The 23,435-nt window shown below is 36.5% G+C and overlaps 1 long non-coding RNA gene across 5 annotated transcripts in view; it reads left to right on the plus strand.

Annotated features, from left to right (window-relative positions):
* Nucleotides 1-23,435, plus strand: part of LOC138844874 (uncharacterized) — a 412,620-nt gene that overhangs the window by 379,309 nt on the left and 9,876 nt on the right. For all 5 annotated transcript variants that reach the window (XR_011381280.1, XR_011381282.1, XR_011381278.1 and 2 more), the window contains 2 exons: nt 2,696-2,847; nt 3,347-3,497. This is a non-coding gene — a long non-coding RNA (uncharacterized lncRNA). The remainder of the gene's footprint in view (nt 1-2,695; nt 2,848-3,346; nt 3,498-23,435) is intronic.

A 23,435-nucleotide genomic window follows, 5' to 3' on the forward strand; every position in this document is an offset into this window, starting at 1 on the left:
CCGAGAGGAAGAACTGTACAAGTTTTGGATTCCAAGGATTAGAAGCAAGATATAAACACTTTCTGTGTATTCTTGAAGCTTTACACTTTGCTTAAAAAGTAGGTTACAGGTACTTCAAATTGATGAGCATATAAAATGTCATCAAAATATACAATCGTTATGTGCATTTTCTCATTGATCTCCTTTGTTGACCAGCTTTGTTACTGTGGTTGTTACTTTATCTGAAACTTAATGTCCTTAATTATGAACATGGAAAACTAAATATTGGTCTTAACTTCTCCACAGATATACGGTACCCTCCTTCTTACCCATGGTTTTATTTTCTGGTTTAAATTACCTGCAGTCAACCATGATCTGAAGTTTAAATAGAACATTCTGTATTTTGTGAGAGACCACATCTGCATAACTTTTGTTACTACGTATTAAAATTTCTCTATTTTTATTAGTTATTATTAATCTCTTCCTATGCCAATTTATAAATTATACTTCATCATAGATATGCATGTGCAGTAAAATCATAGCATAAACAAAGTTCTGTACCATCCCCTAGAGGACTTGCATCCCCTGGAGATAAGAAAAGACTATTGTATATTAATTGTATGTGAACCCTGAAGAAAAATGTGAGTCACTAAATAGAAACAAACTATTGTCCTCTTTTCTGGAGAGTAAAATAAAAAGTGTTTTTAAGGGCCAGCACTGTGGCATAGTGGGTAAAGCCACTGCCTGCAGTGCTGGCATCCCATATGGGCGCCTGTTCAAATCCTGGCTTCTCCACTTCCGATCCAGCTCTCTGCTATGGTCTGGGAAAGCAGTAGAAGGTGGCCCAAGTTCTTGGGCCCTGGCACCTGTGTGAGAGACCTGGAAGAGGCTCCTGGCTCCTGGCTTTGGCTCAGCTCAGCTCTGACCATTGCGGCCAACTGGGGAGTGAACCAGTGGATGAAAGATCTCTCTCCCTTTATCTCTGCCTCTGCATCTCTGTAGCTCTGGCTTTCAAATGAATAAATAGATCTTTTTAAAAAGTGTTTGTTACTGTTTCTCATAGTGTCCATTTCACTTCAACAGGTTTCCCCTTTGGTGCTCAGTTAGTTGTCGCTGTTCAGGGAGAACATATGATATTTGTCCTTTTGGCACTGGCTTAATTCACTCAGCATAATGTGTTCCAGATTCCTCCATGTTGTTGCAAATGACCAGATTTCATTGTTTTTTACTGCTGTATAGTATTCTGTAGAGTACATGTCCCATACTTTCTTTATCCAGTCTACTGTTGATGGGCATTTGGGTTGGTTCCAGGTCTTAGCTATTGTGAATTGAGCTGCAATAAACATTAAGGTGCAGACAGCTTTTTTGTTTCCCAATTTAATTTCCTTTGGGTAAATTCCAAGGAGTGGGATGGCTGGGTTGAATGGTAGGGTTATATTCAGGTTTCTGAGGAATCTCCAGACTGACTTCCATAGTGGCTTAACAGTTTGCATTCCCACCAACAGTGGGTTAGTGTCCCTTTTTCCCCACACCCTCTCCAGCATCTATTGTTGGTAGATTTCTGTCCTGACTGTTGATGTACAACTTAATACTTTATCCCTTTTAGTATTTTTTTGTTCTAGTACTATTGGTTGAACTCTGTAATTAACACACAATTATTCTTAGGTGTTTAAATTTAACTGAAAAATTATCCCTGTTAAATATAAGAGTGGGAATAAGAGAGGGAGAAGATGTACAGTTTGAGACATGCTCAATTGGACTTGCCCCAAATGGTGGAGTTAGAAATGTGCCAGGGGGTTCCAATACAATCCCATCAAGGTTGCATGTACCAATGCCATCTCACTAGTCCAAGTGATCACTTTCAGTTCACAATTGATCATAATGATAGGTCTAAGAGTCAAAGGGATCACACAAACAAGACTAGTGTCTGCTAATACTAACTGATAGAATAAACAAGGGAGAGAATGATCCAACATGGGAAGCGGGATACACAGCAGACTCATAGAATGGCAGATGTCCTAAACAGCACTCTGGCCTCAGAATCAACCCTTAAGGCATTCGGATCTGGCTGAAGAGACCATGAGAGAGTACTTTAGGCATGGAAAGCCAAGACACTGTGGCAAAAAGAAAAAAAAAGACCTAAATGGAAGATCTCTGCAAGTGAGATCCCAGTGGAAAGAATGGGGCCATCAAAGAAGGAGGTACCTTTCTCTGAAGGGAGGAGAGAACTTCCACTTTGACTATGACCCTGTCTGAATTAGATAGAAGTCGGCGAACTCAAAAGGCTTCCATAGCCTTGGCAACTCATGACTAGAGCCTAGGGAGATTACTGACGCCATAAACAAGAGTGTCAAATTGTTAAGTCAACAGCAGGAGTCACTGTATACTTACTCCTCATGTGGGATATCTGTCCTTAATGCGTTGTCCAATGTGAAGTAATGCTATAACTAGTACTGAAACAGTACTTTACACTTTGTGTTTCTGTGTGGGTGCAAACTGATGAAATCTTTACTTAATACATACTAAATCGATCTTCTGTATATAAAGAGAATTGAAAATGAATCTTGATGTGAATGGAATGGGAGAGGGAGCGGGAGATGGGAGGGTTGCAGGTGGGAGGGAAGTTATAGACGGGAAAAGCCATTGTAATCCATAAACTGTACTTTGGAAATTTATATTTACTAAAAAAAATGTGTTTGTCTACATCCCTGTTCAGGAAAGCTGTTTTCATACTATCACCAATTCATGTTTGGATCATTTTTAACTGTTCCAGTACATACTGGTTCCTCTACTAAAATGCAGCATTTATTCACCCAGTATATGCTGCAACACCCACTAATAGTATAGAGCTCAGTGGGGAATGAAAAGGTGAGTAAGCCTCTTAACTCTCTTAAAGTCACTTATGTGAACATTCTTCATAAACCTTCTGTAGTGAGATATCATATTTATTGCTATTATAATTACTCTTGTGAGAAAAATACCTGCTTATAAAAAATTAATCACTTTAAAGACCAAGACAAATAGATAAATCTCCGATGCTTTCATAGAAAAGTTGTATAGCTGCACTGTCCTGAAATGGAGGAATAATCAGCCACAGTGGTTATGTAGCACATACAACATGGCTAATCCAAATTGAGATGCACTCTAACAGTAATATATGTAAAATACATCAAAAAATCTATACAGAAATAAGCATGCAGAATGTCTCAATAATTAGTAGTAATTGTGTGTTGATACAATTGTTTGAATATCTTTGGTTAAATAAAAAATGTTAAAATCAATTTCACATGTTCCATTTACTTTCTATGATGTGTACATTTAAAATTGCAAATACAGCTAACATTTCTATTGAATATTACTGTTACAGATGCTTCTGAAAGTGCAAACACTTTTGAATCAGCAAGAATAAGAGAAGGGAAAAAAAAAACAAAGAGAAGATGATAAAAGTAGAGGATGAATGGGGCATCCATGTTCCTCTGAACTTGTGCTTCCAGTCTTCCCACTCACATACGAGCCTGGTAATGAACAAATAAGCCAAATTAATATTCATTTAGATGAAAATCATAACATTTCTCCTTTCCCCATTTTTTTCTGTTTCTAAAGAACATATGGTCAAGGAAAAAAAATTGTGATTATCTGTATGTTAGGAGGGCTGACATTGTGGTGCAGCAGGTTAAGTCATCTCTTGTACCACCAGCATCTTATATTTTAGCACGTGTTGGAAACTGGCTGCCTTGCTTCTAATCCAGCTCCCTGATAATACACCTGTGAGAGTAGCAGATGTTTGTCCGAGTGGTTGGGTCCTGCCACTCACATGGGAGACTGGGATGGATTTCTGGGCTCCTTGCTTTATTCTGAATCAATCCCTGCTGTTACAGCCCTTTGTGGAGTGAACCAGTGAGAGGAAGATCTCTGTCTCTCCTTTTCTCTGTCTCTCCCTTTGTCTCTATGTCACCTTTCCTTTCAAATAATTAAATATCTTTTTTAAAAAAGAGAAAGGTGTAAGTTTGCAATTTGAATCTTTACAGTTTTCATTCATAATTAACTCTTTGGCAGAGTGGACTTTCTGAGCTGGACACACAGAGCACAATAATCAGGGGAGAAGTAAAGGTAACAAACTTGGTCTGAGTTTAGAGAAATAGACATGTCTGATTTCTATTAAATGTAGGTGGCAAGGCAAAGATTAAAATTGTTTATTTGACAGAGGCACTCAGAAAAATATGCTGACATATTATTAAAGTGAGATTGAAAAGGAAGCCAATAAAGTTATCAATAAAGTTATCACTGTGGACAATTGGAGCTTTTTCTCATTATAGAACTCCTCGATATATTCAGTTCATGGGCTCCAGAATTTTACTATCCATGGAATAAAGGAATGTACTGTTTAGCCCCCCAAAAATCTTCCATCATTTATTGATAATAGTGTGAGAAGAATGTTACCTCCCTGGCACTTCCAGGGTATTCAGGTCACCCTCAAAGCATCTCCCATAGTGTGAGAGGGATTTCAGGCAATGTGTCACAAATGGTGGACAGTGGAAGTCCAGATGCTCTACTCAAACTGTTGAAATCTTTACTTAATGCATACTAAACTGATCTTCTGTAAAAAAAAAAAAAGAAAAGAAAAAAAGAAATTATCAATTCCCAACTTGACTCTCACTGGGATTAAACATGACAATAGGTCTGCTCTGATTTCATCATCATTTAAAAAAAAATCATCTATTATTTTTCACTTTATGTTTCTGTGTGGGAGCAAACTGTTGAAATCCATACTTAATGTATACTAAGCTGATCTTCTGTATATTAAGATAATCGAAAATGAATCTTGATGTGAATGGAAGGGGAGAGGGAGTGGGAAAGGGGAGGGTTGTGGGTGGGAGGGACGGTATGGGGGGGAAGCCATTGTAATCCATAAGTCGTACTTTGGAAAATTATATACATTAAATAAAAGTTTAAAAAAAAACAATAAATCTCAATAGGATATGGATGAAATGCTGATATTATCTGAACTATAGTGCCAACTGCCACTGATTTCCTTCAAGTTGGAGGTTGGTCATAATTCAAAGAAAAACACTATAAGAAGACAAGATACAGTCTCCATTTCTGCAATTGGTGTCATGGACATAACTGATACTTATTATCTATGCCATCTACTACTCAGTCTAGCTTCCCTCTCCCCCTCGCCCAGCCTTTCCAATCTAGGTCTAGGTTCTTTAACCACTGTTATAACACAGAACTTCATCCCTGGGACAGATGAGCTCCAAATTACTCTGCCCTTGTGAGACCAGGTTTACTACAGTAGCTTATCTATGCCTATCAATCAGCATTGCAAAATATTTTCTGTAGTGAAACCTCTGAGTTTGAGACATGTGCCTTCCTGTATACATCGTGTAATAACACATCCATCTCCTTTGGAAAATTAGCATCAATTACAATTTCTAGAACAATACTACCTTCTTTCTTTACCTATTACTCTCTTTGGGATAAGAAAATATGTAGATTATATGGAGCCCTCCCCATGTCTTCTTACTGTAATCCTTGGTGAAGGGATTTCTAACTCCTGGTAACCAAAACACATAGACAAGCAGAGATAAAAATTTGCAGTGTTTGGAAGCATCAAATTTCCAAGTGGACTTAAGGGGAGTTGTAAGATGAGCCATTTCTATTTCAACTCTTTATTTCCTGAATCCCTGTACTCTAGTGTTCAGGGATATTGTACCATGGATACAGGTTTGGAATATGTACCATATCTCAAAAACAGTGTCACAGTCTGCAAGGTGTCATCTCAAGCTGACATACTCTGAGACATATGACTTTTTTCTCATTACTCTACCAAGGCAGTTATGCTATTTCTACCTAAATTACTATAGGCATTGTAGAAATTCTATACATTTATCATTTGTTTTAGTCTACTCTGGCTGCTGTAACCAAGTATCATCAACTGAGTGACATATAAATAGAAATTTATTTCTCATAGGCCTGGAAGCTTATAAGTACATAGTCAAAAAGCCAACAGTTTAAGTGCCTGGTGAGGGCCTGTTTCCCAGTTCATAGGCAGGTGTCTTTTCACAGTAACTCCCCTGGAAAAAAGGACCAGGAAGCTCTCTGTGGTATCTTTTATAAGAGTTCTAACTAATCAAGACACTCTGGAGAAAAAAAAAAAAACCTAAATGAAAGATCTCTGCAAGTGAAATCCCAGTGGAAAGAACGGGCCATCAAAGAAGGAGGTACCTTTCTCTGAAGGGAGGAGAGAACTTCCACTTTGACTATGACCTTGTCTAAATAAGATTGAAGTCGGTGAACTCAAAAGGCTTCCATAGCCTTGGCAACTCATGACTAGAGCCTAGGGAGATTACTGATGCCATAAACAAGAGTGTCAATTATTAAGTCAACAACAGGAGTCACTGTGTACTTACTCCTCATGTGGGATCTCTGTCCTCAATGTGTTGTAAAATGTGAAGTAATGCTATAACTAGTACTGAAACAGTACTTTACACTTTGTGTTTCTGTGTGGGTGCAAACTGATGAAATCTTTACTTAATACATACTAAATCGATCTTCTGTATATAAAGAGAATTGAAAATGAATCTTGATGTGAAAGGAATGGGAGAGGGAGCAGGAGATGGGAGGGTTGCGGATGGGAGGGAAGTTATGGGGGGGAAGCCACTGTAATCCAAAAGCTGTACTTTGGAAATTTATATTTATTAAATAAAAGTTTAAAAAAACCCTAAATCTTAAGAATACCATTCTATTTTATAAAGAGAAAATTGTCTTTCTTAAGGAAACAGGAAATTGTCCTAGGAAAATTAGTGGAAAAGCTCCTAAAAATTTACTTATAAGGAATAAGTGTATGTAGGTTACACAGAAGAGTTGATAATAATTCCAAATAATTTAAAATTTCTCATGAGTCTTGTACCACCACCACCAAAGCTAAAATAATTACATATATTCATACAATGGAAGGCTGTTCATCCATTAGTATAATCATATAAGTTTACATTTTTTAAAAAGAAAAAGATACTTAATGTGTGATTAATTGAAAAGTAGAGTTATCTTAACATATAAATCATATATTTGAGAACAATGACCTGGTTACTTAATGTTTTGCGTGTAATATTTGTTTGAACACTCAGCAGTTTGTAAATTTATGATGAAAGAGACTTTGGTTGGCTTATTATCACATAACTTTAACAGCTTTCATTCTAAATCTTTTCATTATAGTGAGTCCATGCTGAGTGAAATCATGCAAATGTCTTCTACACACACACACACACACACAGAGTTACATATATCAATCATATAGAGGAAGATATATGCTCTGTTTAGACTGAAGAGAATAACCTTTCCTCATAAGTTTTAGTGAGGGATGTCTTCTACTTTTCCTCCCAAAAATTTTTCAGGAACATTCTTTTTACAAAATAACAATTAGAAAAACAAGGGATAAATTGTGATGTGTTCCAAAGGAGATGTGACCAAACCAAAATAGTAACAGAAGTTCTGCTAGAGTCTACCACAATTTTGTTATGTGCCAGAGGAGTGCAACAAGGATGAAGAATTCAATTATCCAGGTTTTAAGAAAAAATAAACAACTGAATAATTAAAAAAGCAGTAAATTCCTAACCAAAGAACAAATCTGAAAATGTCCTTAGAGCATAATAGAAAATAGACTACTAAGAGAAAACAAGAAGGAGGGAGGAAGGGAGGCCCTCACCATGCAGCATATTCTGCTGGAGAAGTTGAAATTTAGAAATAAGTCACCACTTGGAATAACATATGAAAATTATGACAAGGGGATCCCAGTACAAGAATCTTTTCATCCTCAAAATGTCCACAAATAATTAAAATGCACACTGGCTGCTATGTGACTTCTATTCCACATGTGTCGGACAAATACACAACATGCACACACACATTCCTTGAGTTACCCATAAAATCTTTAAATACCTGTGATACAATATGTGTAAACCTTACCATACAAACCATTGTTCTAGAACTGCTCTGAAATCAACCATTTATGTTTTTTGCAAAGCTTGGAGACGGATCTATATATGCAGATTTTGTAATACACAAGGGAAGTGCAAGGTGTCAGTAGTGATTTTTTAACACTTTTATTTAATGAATGCAAATTTCATAGGTAAAACTTCAGGAATATAGTAGTTCTTCTCTCATAACCAACCTCCCACCCCCACTCTCATCCCATCTCCTACTCCCCCTTTCATCCTTTGAAAAATGTCTTTTTAAGACCTTTGCCCATCTCTTAACTGGGTTTTGTTATTGTTGTTGTGGAGTTTCTTGATCCCTTTGTAGAATCTGGTTATTAGTCTTTTATCAGTTGAGTAGTTTGCAAATAATTTCTCCCATTCTATTGGTTGCCTTCTTTTGCCACACAGAAGCTTCTCAAATTGAATTAATCCCACTTGTTAATTTTGGCTTTGTCTGCCTTTGCCTCTGGCATCTTTTCCAAGAACTCTTTGCCTGTGCCAATATCTTGGCAGGGTTTTCCCAATGTTTTTGATTAATTTGATGATGTCAGGTCATAGATTTATATCTTTAATCCATGTTGAGTGGATTTTTGTGTAAAATGTATGGTAGCTTCATACTTCTGCATGTGGACATCCAGTTTCCCCAGCACCATTTGTTGAAGAGACTGTCCTTGTTCCAGGGATTGGTTTTAGCTCCTTGATCGAATATAAGTTAGCAGTAGATGTTTGGATTTATTTCTGGTGTTTCTATTCTGTTACATTGGTCTATCCATCTATTTTTGTACTAGTACCAGGCTGTTTCAATTATAATTGCCTTGTAGTATGTTTTGAAATCTGGTATTGTGATGCCCCAGCTTTGTTTCTGTTGTATAAGATTTCTTTAGCTATTCAAATTCTCCTTTGTCTCTATATGGATTTCAGCATCATTTTTCTAGATCTGAAAACAATGTCTTTGGTATTTTGATTGTGTCACATTGAATCTGTGAATTGCTTTTTTTTTTCATTTTCGATTCTCTTTATATACAGAAGATCAGTTTAGCATACATTAAGTAAAGATTTCAACAGTTTGCTCCCACACAAACATAAAGTGAAAAATAATAGATGATTTTTTAAATGATGATGAAATCAGATCAGACCTATTGTCATGTTTAATCCCACTGAGAGTCAAGTTCGGAATTGATAATTTCTTTTTTTTTTTTTTTTTACATAAGATCAGTTTAGTATGCATTAAGTAAAGATTTCAACAGTTTGCACCCCCATAGAAACACAAAGCGAAATATACTGTTTGAGTACTCATTATAGCATTAAGTCTCAATGTACAGCACGCTTAGGACAGAGATCCTACATGAGGAGTAAGTGCACAGTGACTCCTTTGTTGACTTTACAAATTGACACTCCTGTTTATGGCATCAGTAATCTCCCTATGCACCAGTCATGAGTTTCCAAGGCTATGGAAGCCCCTTGAGTTCTCCGACTCTTATCTCGTTTAGACAAGGTCATATTCAAAGTGGAGGTTCTCTCCTCCCTTCAGAGAAAGGTACCTCCTTCTTTGAAGACCTGTTCTTTCCACTGGGATCTCACTAACAGAGATCTTTCATTTAGGTGTTTTTTTTTTGTTTTTTTTTTTTTTTTTTGCCAGAGTGTCTTGGCTTTCCATGCCTGAAATACTCTCATGGGCTTTTCAGCCAGATTGGAATGCCTTTAGGGCTGATTCTGAGGCCAGAGTGCTGTTTAGGACATCTGCCATTCTATGAGTCTGCTGACTATCTCGCTTCCTATGTTGGATCACTCTCCCCTTTTTTTATTCTATCGGTTAGTATTAACAGGTACTAGACTTGTTTATGTGCTCCCTTTGACTCTTAGTCCTTTCATTATGATCAATTGTGAACTGAAATTGATCACTTGGACTGGTGAGATGGCATTGGTACATGCCACCTTGATGGGATTAAATTGGAGTCCCCTGGTATGTTTCTAACTCTACCATTTGGGGCAAGTCAGCTTGAGCATGTCCCAAATTGTACATCTCTTCCCTCTCTTATTCCCACTCTTGTGTTTAACAGGGATCACATTTCAGTTAAATTTCAACACTTAAGAATAACTGTGTATTAATTACAGAATTAAACCAGTAATATTAAGTAGAACAGACAAAAAAACTACTAAGAGGGATAATGTATTAAGTTGTTCATTAACAGTCAGGGCTATGCTGATCAAGTCACCGTTTCTCATAGTGTCTGTGAATTGCTTTTTTAAGAATGGGCATTTACCAAACTCTTTTATGAGTTCCATTAGTCTCTTAGTGGAGTCTTTTGGATCCCCTATATATAGATTCATGTCATCTGCATATAGGGGTAGTTTGACTTCCTCCTTCGCAGTTTGTATTCCTTTGATTTCTTTTGCTTGCTTAATGGCTCTTGCTAAAACTTCTGTGGCTATACTGATAGCAGTGGTGAAAGTGGACATCCCTGTCTGGTACCAGATTTCAGTGGGAATGCTTTGAACTTTACCCCATTCAATATAATGCTGGCCATGTGTTTGTAATAAATTGCCTTGATTGTGTTGAGAAATGTTCTTTCTAAACTCAATTTGCTGAGAGTTTTCATCATGAAAGGGTGGTGTACTTTATCAAATGCTTTATCTGCATCTATTGAGATAATCATAGATTTTGTTCAGCAGTTTGCTAATGTGATGTATCACATTGATTGATTTGTGAGTGCTGAACCATTCCTGCATAGCAGGGATAAATCCCATTGGTCCAGGTGAAAGATCATTACAATGTATTGTTGGATTTGATTGTACAGAATTTGTAGAGGATTTTTTCTCTATATTCATCAGGGAAATTGGTCTGGAGTTCTCTTTCTTTGCTGCATCTTTATCAGATTTAGGAATTAAGGTGATGCTGTCTTCATAGAAAGAATTTGGGAGGATTCCCTCCCTTTCAGTTGTTTTGAATAACTAGAGAATATTTGGAGTTAGTTCTTCAAATGTCTGATGGAATTCAGCAGTGAAGCCATCCAGTCCTGGACTTTTCTTTGTTGGGAAGGTCTTTATTATTGATTCGATTTTTGTCTTGGTTATGCATCTGTTTAAGTTTTCTATGTCTTTATAGTTCAATTTAGGTAGGTTACATGTGTCCAGGAATCTATCCATTTATTCCAGTTTTCCTATTCTGTTGGCATACAGCTCTTTGTAGTAGTTTCTGATGATTCTTTTTATTTATGTGGTGTCTGTAGTTAAATTTCCTTTTTCATCTCTAATTTTGTAATCTAGTTCTTTTCTCTCCTTTCTTTGGTTAGTGGGCCAATGGTGTACCAATTTTGTCTTCTTTCAAAAAGTAGCTCTTCATTTTGCTGACCTTTTGTATTTTTTTATTTCAACTTTGTTTATTCTCTAATTTTAATTATTTCTTTTCTTTTACTAGTCTTGTGTTTGATTTGCTGTTGTTTTTCTGGATTCTTGAGGTGCATAGATAATTCATTTATTTGGTGCCTTTCCAGTTTCTTGATGTAAACACCAATTGCTATAAAATTTCCTCTTAACACTGCTTTTGTTGTATCCCACTAATGTTGGTATGTTGAATTGTCATCTTCATTTGTTTCCAGAAATTTTTTGATTTCTCTTTTGATTTCTTCTATAATTCAATCACAAACATGTTGTTCATTCTCCATGTGTTTGCATATGATGTGGAAATTCTTGAGTTGTTGATTTCCAGCTTCATTGCATTGTGGTCTGATAAGATGAATGGTATGATTTCATTTTCTTTTAATTTGCTGAGACTCACTTTATAGTCTAGCATATGGTTAATCCTAGAGAAAGTTTCATGCACAGGAGAGAAAAATGTGTACTCTGTGGCTATGTGGTGGAAGGCTTTGTAGATATCTGCTAGGTCTATATGTTCTATGGTATCAATTAGCTTTGTTGTTTCCTTGTTGATGTTCTATCTGGTTGATCTGTCCATTGCTGAAAGTGGGGTATTGAAGTCCCCCATTACTATTGTATCTCCCTTTAAATCCCTTAACAATTCTTTTGAATAGCCAGGTGTTCTGTAATTAGGTGCATATAAATTTATAATAGTCACATCTTCTGGTTGAATTGATCTTTTAATCATTATATAATGTCCTTCTTTATCTCTTTTAATAGTTTTAGGATTAAAGTCTATTTTGTCTGATACTAGGATGGCCACACCAGCTCTTTTTTGATTTCTGTTTGCATGGATTTTCTTTTTCCATCTTTTCACTTTCAGTCTGCATGCATCTTTGTTGGTAAGGTATGTTTCTTGTAGGAGGCAAATAGATGGGTTTTCTTTTTTAATCCAGTTAGCCAGTCTGTGTCTTTTAACTGGGGACTTGAGACCATTTATTTTCAGTGTGACTATTGATAAGTAATGACTTTGCCCTGCCATATTTATGTATTTTGGATTTCATTTGTACTTTTGCTGGGTGGTTTTCTGCATTCATCATCTTTTGCAGTGATGTTCCTATTTCTGTGTTCCTATGTGAAAGCACATCCTTTAGCATCATTTGTAGGGCTGGGTGAATAGTTACAAATTCTTTCAATTTCTGCTTGTTGTGGAAGATACTTATTTCTCCTTCATGCATAAATGAGAGTTTTGCAGGATACAATATTCTGGGTTGATGGTTTTTCTCTCTTAGGACTTAGAATATGTCTCACCATTGTCTCTTTGCCTGCAGGGTTTGTAATGAGAAGTCCAGAGAGATACTAATTGGGTTTCTTCTGAATGTGAATTGTCATTTCTATTGTACACATTTTAAAATATTTTTTTTTTTTTGTGCTTCACTGAAGTTAGTTTTGCTACAATGTGTCATGGTGAAGTTCTTTTCTGGTTGTGTCTATTGAGAGTTCTGTGTATTTCTTTAATATTTCTTAATATTTCTTTCTTTCTTTCTTTCTTTCTTTCTTTTTTTTTTTTTTTTTTTTGACAGGCAGAGTTAGACAGTGAGAGAGAGAGAGAGACAGAGAGAAAGATCTTCCTTCCATTCGTTCACCCTCCAAATGGCCGCTACGGCCAGCACTGCGCCGATCTGAAGCCAGGAGCCAGGTGCTTCCCATGCAAGTGCAGGGCCCAAGCACTTGAGCCATCCTTCACTGCCTTCCCGGGCCACAGCAGAGAGCTGGACTGGAAGAGAAACAATTGGGACAGAATCCGGCACCCCAACCTGGGCTAGAACCCGGGGTGCCAGTGCCACAGGTGGAGGATTAGCTTAGTGAGCCGTGGCGCTGACCAAGAGTTCTGTGTACTTCTTGTACGTGGATATCTCTTTCTTTCTCCAGATTGGGGAAGTTCTCTGTTATTATTTCATTAAGAAGGACTTCTAATCCTTTCTCTATTTCCACACCTTCCAGAATTCCCTGTATTCATAAATTGGGTTGTTTGATAGAACTATGTAAATCTCCAAATGCGATTTTTAATTTTCTAATTGCTTCTTGTTTTTGGTCTGCACCTATTATTTCTGGAAATTTGTCTTCTAGTTCTTATATTCTTTCTTCTGTCTCATCTATTCTATTGCTAAGACTTCCACTGCATTTTTTATTTGATCTATTGAATTCTTCATTTCTAGTATTTCATTATGGTTTCTTTTTAACATCTCAATTTCTTGGGAGCAATTTTTATTTAGATCATGAATTTGTTTTTAAGTAATTTGTTTTTAAGTAATTTGACTATTAATTTTCTGAATTCCTTTTCTGACATATCCTTGATCTCTTCTTCTTCAGCCTCCGTTATTGAAGAGCTGTATTGTTCCTTTACGAGTTCCTAGAGTATTACTCATTGCTATTCGAGATTTTTCTTTTTATTTTTGGCATTTCTGGTTGAATATTGTCTTTAATTTGTGACTTTGTGTCTGCGATGCAATTTCCCTCTGCTATGAGCTGCTATATGTGCCTTGCAAGTGGAAGCACACAGCCCCGCCTCCTAGAGCCCTGTTTACTTTTAGATTGTGATGGAGGTGGGTGTCTGAGCATTGGTGCAGTAAGCCCAGCCTACTGGGGTCAGGTTCGCTTCTTACTGGTACTTGAAACAAGCTTGGGTTTTTGATGTTTAGGACTACTCTTGTTGTACAGCTTGTGTGTGGGGCGGAAATCACTCTGAAATGTTGTGATCCTCATTCCTGGGTGTGGGAAGTGTTGTGAGATGGCCCCAACAATTGGTGAGTGTGTGTGCAGAAGGCAAACACAGCAGTACCCTGCTTACACTCAAAAATGTAAACAATCAATATGGCTTCTACCCGCTTGCTTTAAGTGCATTGCTTGCCCAACATCTCCACTTGTTCCCCTGTTATTTTTCCTTCTTCCCACTTGGAGCTTCAAATGTAGTTCACCAAGCTTTCCTGCCCACTGCTATCCACAGCTCCGTGGACTTGTGAACTCCCCACTAATTTGCTGGTGGGGGGTGGTGCCAGTCTCATCGTTTGGCCTCTCCACTGTGCCTTCGCTGTGCCTCCGCCACTTCTTCCCCTTTGCTCCCTTAGCATGGCCCTGAGCAGCCTCTGGTGGACTCGGGCTTCTCTGCACAAACTTCTTTTCTGTGCCAACTTTCACAACTCGATCTCTGGCTTGTATCCCCTCTGGTTATTAACTATCTATTTTGTCCCACGTGACTCAAAAGACCCTTTTGCTATACCGCCATCTTGGCCCCTCAGTAGTGTTTTAATGACAATAAGTCTTTTGTCTGAATTGTCAGGCTCTCTAAGAACTTTGAGTATTGTTGAAAGATAAGTAATATGAAATTTTAGATATGAGAGAACTCTATCTTTTTAGGTGTTTCCCTGTCTCTTGATCATTTTCTTGACTTGTGTGGTAAAATATGCCTAAGGTCTCATGGACAGTTATAAGTGGATGTTTCAAGACTCACAGCTCTGGTTTATTTCTGTTCTATCCTGTAACACCATAATTAAAAATCAGGGGAATTGAAAATGTTCTAGATGTAACCAAAAATTGTATTGTTTAATATTTACAGATCTAAATTTATGTCAAGGGCTACAGAGGCTTGTATAAATCTTAATGTGGTTCAATGTCTCTTTAGAATAGATATATCAAAAGAATGGTGTTGGAAACTTATCTCCTAAACATAATATCAAAGCTGAATAGGAGGTTGAACTCATTTTAGCTCTTTCTAAAATTCTAAAATTATATTACATTGTATATTTTACATAATATTTATGAACTCTTCAGAAAGGTGAATATATCTCCTTAGGATAAGATGACAAAAATTAATAATGAATATATGGTGGTATGAATTTTATCTGCTTTGAAAAACATTAATTTCCCATCAGTGAGTTTTGAATTTTTTTCCTTCTTTGTAAAGGTTGCTTACAGAAAAATTCTGTACCTTGCAATAAAGCAACTTCTAGTTTAATCTGAGTGGCAATGGTTCCTGCCTTCCTCTGGTGGTTCTCTGTTAATTTGTTGGCCTCAGGATACCGCAGTATATACAGATGAATTTTCTGAACATTTACTTAGAGTGAATGGAGTTTTTAAAAACAATTAGATGTGTTTTTGTTGTTCACACAAATGCCATCAACACTTAAGCTCCCTAAGTAGAAAAAATGAAAAGCCAGGTACATATAGAGAATAATAAATCATATCAATTTTGATCTTTAAAATGTTAGAAGATTGATAAACCCTAGAAAATTATGATCCACATCTTCCATTAGTCTTGCATCAAGCACTACATAGATCCAAAAGCTCACATCAGTGGTTTATCTCTTTTGGTGAGACTACAACATGCCCAGAGAGGAAGATTGATTGACACTAAAATACCATCTCAATTCAGAAAAATGCTGCTTGGTTATGTTCCTATTGATCTTTTGATCATTTTCTCCAACCTTGAAGGATGAATCTTGTCAAATTTCAGGAAACATCGTTGTTTTTGGTGTATAGAAAGATTTTCTAGAATGGAAACTCAATAGATACTTATCATATTCTGTCCTTGCTAACAGAACTGATAACATGTCTTTAAACTCACAGACATCAGGCCAATAAGAAATTCATACCAGACTACTGATATATATCAGTATATACACACACACACACAATAGGGAAGTGCGAGAGGTCAGTAGTGTTTTAATGCCCATAATTTTTCTGACTACATTTTTAGGTCTCTAAGAACTTTGAGTATTGTTGAAAGATATATAAATAAATATATGAAACATCCAAAATGTCCCCATGTAATTCAGTGATTTCAGAAAGCCAAAAAAAAAAAAAAAAAAAAAACACACACAGTGTAATGACAGATTGCTTTGTGATACCCAGGAACAAATGTGGATAATACAGAAGAGGCTTCTTCCCAAGAAAACAGACAATAAATATGTTTCTGAAGTATTTAGGATTTTAATTGTTACATAAAACACAAGCTCTTTTATTTGACCTTTAAAGTAACTATCCTCACCTTAATTTACATATCGAAAGTCTCTAATGAACCATGCTAAATCACTTCTAAGAGTCAGTGAATTAAACAAATATTTAAACTGATTTGTGCAAAGATAGATGAGGTCTATGTAGAGGAGGAAAAGAGGAAGGTAAAATTTTGAGACTTCAAATGTAAACAAAATTAGCTATAATATGAAGCAGAAGATGCTATCCACAATAAAATAGATGCAAATAAAGTAAAAACTCAGTGAAGACAGAATTTTGACTTTGGATTCTCAAACATGGCTTCACAGACTAGTCTAAAGTTGAGTTGGATGTAGGAATCACTCAGATGTCAGAAAGCAGCCATGTTAGTCAATGATAACATCAACAGCTGTTGTTTCTTTGCCCCGTTTGAAGACAGAGGTTGACAAGGGTCCAGAGAGTGCTATGTTGTTCCTTAAAATATTTTACTTATTAGAGTGGGTGTTTGACATAGTAGTCACTTGAGACTCCCAGCATCCATATTGGAATGCCTAGATTGGAGTCCTAGCTCTGTCTCCCATCCAACTTTCTGCTACTGTGCACCCTGGGAGGCAGCTGGTGATGGCCCAAGTAATTGGGTCCCTGCTACTCACATAGGAGTCTTGGATTGAGTTCTGCATTCTCAGCTTTGGCCTGGCCTAACCCTGGCTGTTATAGGTAGTTAGGATGTGAATCAACAGATCAAAGAACTCCCTATATTTTTCTGTCACTTTTTTGTTTCTCTGCTTTTCAAATACATGAAAATAATAAATAAATAAATGTTAAGGCATCTCACCTTGTGGATTCATTCCTTTAGAATTTACATTTGTATATTTAAAAATAAAATGAGCTCCTAGGTGTATACAACATCAGTCTCCTACACATATATTTTGTTCTAGCAAATTTTTACTGACCCTGTTTCATCATATTTTGCTTTTGTGACACATTTAGATAACTTGACTTTCCTTTTGCTATATTCCTGTAACATACTTTATATAACAACCCTGCATCATAATAAATGTTTGTAAAATGATCTCTGTCCTAGACTGTAAATTCCTTGAGCTTACTAAGTGACTACTATTAGTGTCTATACTCTCATGACCTAATTTGTAGCCTGATACATTTTCAATTTTCAGTGAATTGTTTTATTTTTGTAACTGAATATAAGATTGAAAAAATATATACTCCTATCATTGAGTTTTTGTTATGGTGATAGATTTTATGATTCATTATATTAAAATGGCTCTCTATTCACAAGGAACATGACCATAGTTATATCTAAGCCTTTTATGAAAGCGCCATATTGTTGGCTATATTCTTCCTTAAGCATTGTTAACAATATAGTTTTGTAAGGTAAAGACAATAGGGTTTAGAAGATTGTATAAGCCACATCAGTTGTTCAGAGTTATTGAATCACTCATAAAAAGGCATCTTGAATGTTTCCTCTTTTCACTGAGTATATAGATGAGCCTAATCCCCCCTTAATACCTCTAATACATACTATTTTAAATGGAGTGAAGGCACACTTTATAGATGGGTGAAACTTTAACACTCCTAGAGTGTTCAGTAAAAGCATCACTGCAATCATTTCCCAGTTAAAAACATCAATGTCTCTTTAAATCCAGCACTTTGCTGTAAAAATATGAAACTATGAAAAGGCTACTGTAGACATGACATTAAAGAATGGAGATCTCTCAAGCTGATAAAAATGAAACAACAGTTACATAAGAGCCTATCAGAACAAAGACAAACATTCCATAAAACAATTATTCAAATACTTCACAGCACAGAATTTACAGTGTCCAACAAAAAAATTACTAGACATGACAGAAAGTAGTAAAATATGATCTACAACTAAAAGAAAAATCACCAAGTATAATTAGAACCCCCCAATGGAAATGATGTAATTAGCAAAAACAATCATTTCATTATATTACTTGTATGTGAGTAAAATGGAGAAATGGAAAATATAAATGATAGGAAAATTCTCCAGATAAAAAAAATTAATGTTTAAAATGGAAAACTCACTGATTAAGTTTAGATGAGTTATTTTAGAAATAACCATGAACTTGAAGTATATAAAAAAAGAACTACAGAAAATTAAGTACACAAAGTAAAACCTGAAAAATATGAAAATGATCTCAGTGATTTGAGTATAAAGTGATTGAAAAACATGTAATTGAAGTCTGAAATGAAGAGAAAAATAGATGAGCAAAAAGAAAAGACCTGGAGAAATGCTGGCTAGAAATTTATCAAATTTGAACAGAAATATAAACTAACCAGTTCAAGAAGTCCAACAGATATCTGTCATAATAACCATTCAAACACACATACACACACAAATGCAAACACACACAGTCACAACTAAGACCACACACACACACAAAACCAAATAAAAACCACACAGCACAAAGCAAAACCGACAGCATAAGTACACACTCACAGGCCTTAAAATAAATTCTAAACAGTAAGTGATAAAAAAAGAATCTTTTAACCAATCTGGATGAAAAAAATGCTCATTATATATAAACAGGAAAATATAATTTAAATCGATGACTATTTGAAATCCAGCACAATGAAACTAAACCTTTAAAGTTCAAGAATAAAGAAATTTCAATGTAAAGATATAGGTGTAGTGAAAATAAATTTCATAAATGAAGACCATATAAAGGTGTTTACCAATAAAAGTTGAGAGAATTCATGGCCAACACTAACGTACTACAATAAGTGAAAAACAAAATTCTTGAAGGTGAATAAGAAGTGATTCCAGTTTGAAACTTGCAACCTCACAAAGAATGACAGACATTAAAATGGAGTTTATTTTTTTTCTTTAAACACTAATAAGCACCTAACACGAAAATAGCAAATCAAATAATGAGTTTAAAGTATATCTCAAAGGGAGCCGCCGCTGTGGTGCAGCGAGTTAACGCCCTGGCCTGAAGTACTGGTATCCCATATGGGAGCCGGTTCAAAACCTGGCTGCTCCACTTCCCATCCAGCTCTCTGCTGTGGCCTAAGAAAGCAGTAGAAGATGGCTCAAGTCCTTGAGCCCCTGCACCCGCGTGGGAGACCCAGAAGAAACTCCTGGCTCCTGGTTTCAGATCAGCACAGCTGCTGCCGTTGCTGCCAATTGGGTAGTGAACCATCAGACGGAAGACCTCTCCCCCACCAGTCCCCGTGTAACTGATTTTCAAATAAATAAACAAATCTTTTTAAGAAAAGAATATCTCAAAATAAATTAATAGTAAGAGAATTGCAGATGGGAAACGGAAAAATGTAAACTGTTGTTGTAATTGGTTTACAGTTAGATTGTTGAATGAAACATCTGAGAGGATCACATAAAACAATAAACTGAGATGTACTGTAGCAAGCCAATAATGATAGCAAAATGGAAAGGAGAATAATTCAATCCTTAAGAATTTTAAGGCATGAAAAGATGAGGAAAAAAAAACAAAGAATGGATGGAACGAGTGGAATATAATTAGCAATATAATAAATATAAGCCAGATAATTTTTATAATTGATTTGAATATAAATTGTCTAATGTTCCAAATCAGTCAGAAATTAAACATCAAGATAATAAAGCAAGACCAAATCATATGTCTCCCAGAGGAAAGCCATAGATATTTAGATAAAAGAAAACAAGAAAAATAGTGTTAGAATAAATAAACCGGGGCCAGTGCTGTGGCGTAGCAGGTAAAGCCACCGCCTGCAGTGCTGACAACCCAGAGGAATGCCAGTTTGAGACCCAGCTGCTCCACTTCTGATCCAGCTCTCTGCTATGACCTGAGAAAGCAGTAGAAGATGGCCCAAGTCCTTGGGTCCCTGCACTCCCATGGGAGACCCAGAAAAAACTCCTCGCTCCTGCTTCAGATCAGCACTGCTCCGCCAACTGTGGCCAATTGGGAAGTGAGCCAGCAGATGAAATACCTCTCTCTCTCTCTCTCTCTCTCTCTGTAACTCTGACATTCAAATAAATAATATAAATCTTAAAAAATAAATAAACCATCTTCCAAAGGATTGGAGTAAATAAGTGCTAATCAAAAGTTGTCAAAACCTGGTATCTCAAAAATATATTGGACAGAAATATTACTAGGGATAAAACAAAAAGCATTCAAAATTATGTTTCAGCAAGACACAGTAAACCAAAATGTAAATATACCCAATAACAGAACTTCAAAATAAAAGAAGCAAATTCTGATAGTTCAAATAGAAAAATCCTAAATTTTATCTGTGTATTGTAACACGTCATTCTCTGTAACTGGTAGAACAAGCCGAACAAAAGCCAGTCATTGCATTGTGGTTTCTTCAAGAGAGCCTGCTTTGCAATTGATGACTGGCACTCAATGGCTGCTACTTCTTTGAATCTACTGTATGATCCATGTCAGGGCCACCTTTTTCCCAGGATATGCCTACTCAATGATTGACATAGCCAATATAGTAAAAAAATGTTGTTCATGCCCAGTGAGTGTTCTTCTGATTAAACTGGACTAAGCTTTCTCAGAATGGCACAATGATCCAAAGCTCACACTAACCAATCTACTTGTATTCCTTCTCTCCTTCACTCAACACCAGACTAGTGAATGTATCCTCAATACTGTCCTCATCTGCACCTGTACCATCCCACTTTATCTTTCATAGCTACTACCCCCAATAAATCTGCCACACATCCATCCTGTCTTCATGTGTGAAAAAACTAAGAATATTGCAGAAATGGAAGATTTGAACACCCTTCACTTATTTAACCTAATGGAAAATAATGAAAACTCTAAGCAACAAAAGAAGTTTCAAATGCACATAATTTCAGTATACTATATTCTCATTTCACTTACTCAAACCGTTTTCTAATATCTCATGTGATTTTTAATTAGCCTTAGTTGTTTAGAAATATGTTGTTCGATATTTCCACATGTGTGGGAATTTCCCACAATTCTTTTTTTTAAAGATTATTTATTTCACAGGTGAAAGAGAGAGGGATAGAGGGAAAGAGGGAGTGGGGGAGAGAAAGGGGAGAGAGAGAGTGGGAAGGAAAGGGAAGGGAAGGAAAGATGGAAGGAGGGGGGAGGTTTGGAGGGAGGCAAAGGAAGGGAAAGTAAGAAGAGAAGATCTGGGGCCTGCACTGTGGGGCCGCAGTTTAAGCTGACACCTGTGCTACTGGCATTCCGTATGAGCACTAGTTGGAATCCAAACTCCTCTGCTTCTGATCCAGCTCCCTGCTAATGTGCCTAAGAAGGCTGCTGCTGCCGGCGCTGCGGCTCAATAGACTAATCCTCCGCCTGCGGCGCCGGCACACCGGGTTCAAGTCCCAGTCGGGGTGCCGGATTCTGTCCTGGTTGCTCCTCTTCTGGTTCAGCTCTCTGCTGTGGCCCAGGAGTGCAGTGGAGGATGGCCCAGGTCCTTGGGCCCTGCACCTGCATGGGAGACCAGGAGAAACACCTGGCTCCTGGCTTCGGATCAGCATGGTTCGCCGGCTGCAGTGCGCCGGCCACAGTGGCCATTGGAGGGTGAACCAACGGTAAAGGAAGACCTTTCTCACTGTCCACTCTGCCTGTCCAAAAAAAAAAAAAAAAAAGAAGAAGACGAAGAAGGCTGAAGGCTGCTGCAGCCTGCATGGGAGACCAGACGAAGCTGCTGCCTCCTAACTTCAGACTAGGGAATGAATCAGCAGGTGGAAACTTCCTCACTCTTTCTGTCGCTCTCTGTAACTTTGCCTTTTCCATAGATAGATAGATAGACAGATCTGTTCAAACTGGTGCTCAGATTTGGGATTCTGTTGTCACAAAGCTAGTCTCTCCCCTAATTCTTTTTCATGCCAATCTCTAATTTTATTTCTGTAGTCATGGGAGAATACATTTTGTATGATAACAACATTTTAAGAATGTTTTGAAATGTGTATGACAGCTTAGCATAATGTCTATGCCAGGAAGTCTCCCATGCATTTGAGAAGAGTGCAGTTGGTGTTCTTAACTGGAATATTCTTTAGGTATCTTGAAGTCCACAGTGTCATTCAAGCCTGTAATGTTACCTGTCTTCAGTCTCCATCATACAGAGCAGACTACGGAAATCTGAACAATTTATGTTGAAAGTCTTTTTCTTTAGTTGATTATATCAGCTTTTGTTTATCGTATTGGAGGCTGTTTCATGGCATATTTGTTTATAATGGTTCTATCTTTCTGAGGACTTGACCTTTAATTATAAAATGTCCCATTCTGTTTGTAGTAATAATTTTGTCTTAATGATTATTTTGGGTGATAATAATATAGCTACTCTCACTCTGTTAAGTCTACTCCGCATCCAACTTGCTTTCTTTCATCTTTTTACTTTCAACTTACGTGTATCTTTGAATTTTAAGTGCACATCTTTTAGACAACTTCTTGGACCTTGTTTTGTAGTTCAGTATGATGACCTCCTCCTTTTGATTGGATTATTGATCCATTTATGCTTCATGTTATAACTAATTAATATAATTATATAATAATTAATATAATTATATATAATATTACATACAATATATATTATATATATATGGTTAGTTTTGGACTATTTGTTTTCTATGTATCTCATGTCTTTTGTGTTCTTCTGTGACTCATTTATTTCCTTCTTTTTCAATACACAGGATTTTGAACTGTGCTATTTTTCTGCTATTACAGTCTTCGCAGTAGACATAGGGTTTCCAGTAGGCATCCTAATTTAGAAGACTGTACTTCAGACATGTGTTGCTTTTCTAATAGGGAAATGTAGCAACTTTATATTTGACCTATTGAACAAACTTTATTTGTTTCATTTAACTTTATGGAGTTATATTTTCTTCATCCATTTTGTGCTATTATTACTAAGCACATCAATGTCATCATTAATTTGATAATATAATAATTATTGAATTTTACCATTTCATGACTTTCACAAAAATCTAAAATAGGAGAAAAACTTTACCTATTTTTATATTAATATTCTTCTTTGTGATTTCCTAGTCTCTTCATTTTTCCTACATACTGACATTTCATTGTTCCTATATTATTTAATATTCTCCTCCTTTTAGCTATTGTTGCTATTATAGTCAAATATATTACACCTCTATAGATTGTATTT

This window comes from Oryctolagus cuniculus, chromosome 13 (genome assembly GCF_964237555.1).
Source record: "Oryctolagus cuniculus chromosome 13, mOryCun1.1, whole genome shotgun sequence".
NCBI lineage: Eukaryota > Metazoa > Chordata > Mammalia > Lagomorpha > Leporidae > Oryctolagus > Oryctolagus cuniculus.